Source organism: Merops nubicus, unplaced genomic scaffold (assembly GCF_000691845.1).
Source record: "Merops nubicus isolate BGI_N331 unplaced genomic scaffold, ASM69184v1 scaffold1362, whole genome shotgun sequence".
Lineage (NCBI taxonomy): Eukaryota > Metazoa > Chordata > Aves > Coraciiformes > Meropidae > Merops > Merops nubicus.
Window position 1 is genome coordinate 1 of NW_008595378.1, and position 5491 is coordinate 5491.

Genomic DNA, 5491 nt, shown 5'->3' on the forward strand with positions numbered 1-5491 from the left:
GCTTCGCTTTGCCGGCGACGTTGGGGTGAAGAGGAGACACCCCTACAGCCCCAGTGATGCTCCTCTAAGCCGCTGCTAACGCCCGGGGAGGGGGCGAGTGGTCGCGCTCGGCACCGCGGCCCGGCCGGTCCAGGGGAAGAAGCGCTGCTCGCCGCCCACGGGCTTAGATTCCCCAGCGCGGAGAGGGCAGAGCTGCAGCCCTCCCCGCCCGTCTGCAATGTCCCGCTCCGGCCAGCGGTTCTTTAAGGGTAACTGTGGCCTAGGCAGGCTGATGGGGGTAAACTTTTTCAGCTCACTCCAGAGGCGGTCAGGCCCCGTGGTGTGGGCACATGTCTAGTTCGAAGTATCCTGCTGGAGCCTTGGTGAGGACTGGCTATAACTACATATCTAAAAAGTCAAGACTTTTAAAGCAAAAGTAATGAAAATGGTTTTATCATGGTCCTCAACTTTTTGGTTCTTTTTTGTAGTGCTGCCAGCATTTTAAACATTTTTATAGCTTTCACTGTGAAAAGATCAAATGCTTTGTCCATGTACAGAGCTGCCTACCTCTAGTGGCAAGTGCGAGTTTCAGCCATATCAATCCCCTGTGATCAAATGAAAAACTGATTAAGAAATATAGATTAAACCTGAAATAGCATTAGGAGCCTTCCAAACAGAAGTGGGTTTCGTTTTTGAATGCATCTTTTGTGTTTTATCACAGAGAGGTGATGTGCACTTCTATATAGCTTTTAGTGGTTTTTGTGGTTAAGGTGAGCAATCAATACTGTGTAAAGAATTCCCTTGCCCTATCACAAAAACCCCTCAGACATTCTTTAAAAATACAACAAATATAAAATATAATGTCCCTATATTTTCTTCATTGCCTGTGCCATAAACAAGTTTTTGCAGGTTGCTCTCTGAGGGAGGGGGATTTTATCATAACTAGGTATTTCTTTGATCTAGTCCTGTTTCTTTATGAAGTATTATTTCCCTGACAGCAACCTGCATCAAAGAGTACTTTGTTTCCTTTTTCACTACTACATTCCTTTTCCAAACATTACTTAGCTCAAAACTTGTATTTACAAGTGGTTTTGTGCTCGTTTATGATGTCCTCTTTTCTGAGTTCATTGTGTTACGTGATTATTTTTTTTTACTTCAAGTACTGCTACACTAATCTGTGTCTTAGCCAGTATGCTTTAAGTCTAGATCTGCAGAGACGAACTTTGGTTATGTTATAAGGCTATATAAAGCTTTGAGTAGAAGCCAAGTGCTTTCTTGCAGCCTCATTATTTCATCTCCTTGGTTAGAGACAGGATTTATGATGTCCTCTTTTCTGAGTTCATTGTGTTACGTGATTAGTGTAGCAGTACTTGAAGTATAAAAAAATAATCTGTGTCTTAGCCAGTATGCTTTAAGTCTAGATCTGCAGAGAAGAACTTTGGTTATGTTATAAGGCTATATAAAGCTTTGAGTAGAAGCCAAGTGCTTTCTTGCAGCCTCATTATTTCATCTCCTTGGTTAGAGACAGGATTTGGTCGTGCAATAGAATTCTAAGTGGCAGCTGTATCCATCTGATGGAAAGATAAAATCACTAATGATTTGGTTTGCTTCCCTATGGCTGAGCATTTAGGGTACTGCTACTTCATGCTTTTGGTTTTTTTTGAGTGGGGAGAAGCTTCTCCCAAACCTGTGAGGCTAGGGGAAGAAGCCTTTTTAAAAAATACCTCTCAGGCATGGAAGAACTTGATCCCTTACATGGCAGGAGAGCTAGATGAAATTTATGGAAATCAGAACTAGTATTACCTTGGATGTGCCTGTTTTACTGGTAAGCAGAACTATCCAAAACAGTCAGTTTAGGCTGCTTCAGCATGGAATTGTGTAAGGGTCTAATGAGAATAGATGTTTTAGGCCTCAGCATAACCACCTGCTGAAAAATGGCTTCAAGTAGCTGCCCTTGAGGGGCTGGTTTGCAACTGCCCTCCCAAACGCCGTGCCTGGCCAGAATAAATTCACCCCCATGCCCAAAACCTACTGACAGAACATGGGAATTTTGCCAGAAGTGATCTGGATCAGCATCTTTCTTATACAATTATTGGATGAATTTTGAGTCCTGTTTGTCTTAAAGTCTTGTACAGAATAAGATCTTTTTGCACTGATTTTATGATCCTTCTGCACTACTACTGCATTATGATAGCAAGTAGAAAGTCATGAAAAAAACATATCTATACATTTACAAAACATTTCAGCTACTGATTTTTTTACTTGTAACATTTATTAAAAATGCACTAAATTTTATGCTGTAACTGACTAGATTTTATATCTTTTTTTGTAATTTATAATAGGTATATATAAGCCAAATCTAATTATAATTTACTTAAGCAAATAGTCAATAAGTTGATTCCATTGTGAAAGGATAAAATGGAGAGTATTATGAAATTCATTATTTTTATTCTAGGGCCTGGAGTACCTGATCAAAATTCAAATATCAGTATGTTCTTAATTTAAAATCTTATTTTAAGAGATACATCTGTTCTACCAGGATACCAAGGCAATAGATTTTTTTCCTCCCCCTTGATGGTTGACATCTGCTTCTCTTTTTTTTATGCAATCCATGTCAGATCTCATGGAATCCTTCCAGTGATTTTGAGAAATATCATTTTTTTAATCGCATATCACAATAACATTTGTGTCTTTGATATTTTTCCCTGCTTGCAAACAAGGAATGAGTGCTGTTAGAGCTTGGCTGCTCACTGTTTCCTCCTCCATGATGGTGTGGTGGTATTTTAACAGATTCTACCAACTTATTAAGACAGAATCTGTTATAACACAGGTAATGTAATGAGGGAACAGAATTTCAGATCAGGTGATACGCTCGTCCCTGAAGGAAACACATCATAGATCCTTTAAGAAATTCATTTGGCTTTGTGTGCTGAAATGCATCTGTTGACAGTAGCTTTATCTCTGGACTCTTAGTCATTAAAATTATTTGTCCTGATCCACTTAAGGTACTGAATCCATAAATTCTTTATAATGAGAGTCCATCACCTTGTAATGTTTGTGTACTGCTGCAATGAAAGGGTCTTATTCACTATGGGAGTTTATAAAAGCTGCAGCACTATAAAAGTAAAAGGCCTTGGTCATTATTAAAATATTTTCTATCCCACAAGTCTTGCTCCTCTCAGACCATTGTGGCAATAAAACGACACTGATCTATGTCGTGGTGATCGTTATCTTTGTGGTTTGCAGCTGACTTTGTGAATGCAGGCAGTGAACAAAGCAGTAATGTGCTCTCAGGCCGCCCTGCTTGGAGCTGTAACTGCCTGGTGACCTTCATCGTCCTCTCCAGGCAGAACAGGGGACCTTATCTGGAGTGGTGAAGCCGTGTGTGCTGTGGGTCAGAGGTGGATTTTACCACAGAAGTTTCTCCTCAGCCAAAAGCCTGTTGCTTTTGTGTTCTTTAGATAGAAAGTATGCATTCAAGTATGTGTGTACACACATTTTTGTTTTCCTGTACTGTTACTATATTTAGTACTGGTTCTTCTCTTTCTAAATATGCACTTTCTGATGTTTATCCCAAAAATAAGAATATACTGGAGAACCATGTGGGGATTGTCAGCAGTCTGTTCATCTTGGTGAACTTTTCAGTTCAGTGAGCTTGCCTGCTGTCCACAGCTCTCACAGAAGTGTTGAGTCTTTTAAATCAAGTTGCTGCTTCTTTTATTGGATCCATTTTGTGTTCCAACACCCTTCCAGCAGATTTTATGGAACTCCTAATTTGTCCCTCTGTGTTAATATATAATTAATGTATTTGAATACAAGCCTAGACGCTTCTGGTGTTACACCTCTCTTTCTAAAAGGTTCCATGTGGCATGCAGCAAACGTCTAGAGAGGTTATTTTTAGTTCAGCCAGCTACTCTGTGTGCCCTGTTCCAGTTTTTTAATATATAAGATGTTTATTTCTGTCTGAATGACTGGTTTGCAAGAGTGGATGATTTAACACTTTTGGTTGGTGATGAGAAATTTGTTTAGTATTTTCAATGTAAGCAGCTGACAGTTACTAGGGTGTCATTAGGTCTCCAATGGGAGTTGGAGAGTCCATTTTTTGGGCTCTAGTCATCACTTTCAGTTCCTGTTCTGTTAATGAAAAATGGTTTGTCTTGTCCTCACGAAGCTGCTCAAATAGGAGCATTCATTTAAAATGTTGCTGTGGTACCCAGTAAATTTGCTGACCACAAAATATTTTTTTTTCATCTTTTCTCCCCTTGTGCCGTTAGTATTAGAAGGATTTTTTTTAAGAATTTTAAGGCGCACATTTTTAATTTGGGTTAGAATCACCTTTATCATTGAAATATGGCTGTCAGTTTCTTCCCATGACATGCAGAAAAATATCATTATCTAGTCTTTATACAATTGGGATCTATTTACGTTCTTAAATCTTAGATTTTTCAGCCAGTTTATCAGGAAAGGTACACTAGTCCTGCAAATGGAAAAGAAAACTTTGTAGAATTGTAAGTCAGAGGAGAGACAAAAGTGACTGGTTGTCTATTTACTTTCTTAAATCTTAGATTTTTAAGCCAGCTTATCAGGAAAGGTACACTAGTCCTCCTGCAAATGGAAAAGAAAACTTTGTAGAATTGTAAGTCAGAGGAGAGACAAAAGTGACTGGTTGCATTCTATGAACAGGAGCAGTCACTGCTGCGCACATCATTTTGTACACATCAAGTTTTTTTGGTTGGTTTGTCATCTTTTTTCCATCAAAGCTGTCATGTATTTACACACAAAGTGGAACAGTAAGAAATAAGATCTTAATCTTTTTTAAAATTCCATTGTTAGAGCAGAGTTGCTTTGTCAGGCTCTGAAGCTGCGTGTAGGTGGAGTCCTGAGCACGGGTAGCAAGAATGTTATCAGTCTGGAATGGGGGAGAGAAGCCCAGAGTGCTGGAAATTAGGGCTTAGTGTGAAACTGGGAGGAAGAGCAGTAACTACAAGGACCATGAGTGGCTAACAAAGACTGTGAGCCACAAGTGCTTTAAGAGCATGTGGGCGTAACATAGTAAATGTTGTAATGGAGAGTATTGAGGCAGGAGGATTCAGGAGGCTTTTAATTCTGATGCTCCAGATCTATGGAGCTGTTGCAGCCATTCCTAAAACAGAGACCAGGACTGGATGTGTGCTTTCTAGAAGCACCAGTTCTCATGCTGTGCCGCAAAGTGCAAAGTTACAGGACAATTCAGTTGAGGTGTTGCCCACATTCACCAAATGGAACTGTCAGTTCTTGTCATATAGACTCTTGAGGTGCTTTAAAATATTCCTTCATTGATAAAGATTTTTGAACATTTTGTGTAACTTGTTGGTTTTATTTTGTGTAACTGAGATCAGGTCTGGAAAGCATTTTCTTGATACTTCTATAATGCAGTTACTGGAGTGAAAAATTGCTTTCAGATCTCTAGCATAAGTCTACTTCTTGAAAACATTTTCAAAACACTGGTACTTGTGCATCCAAATGATTCCTG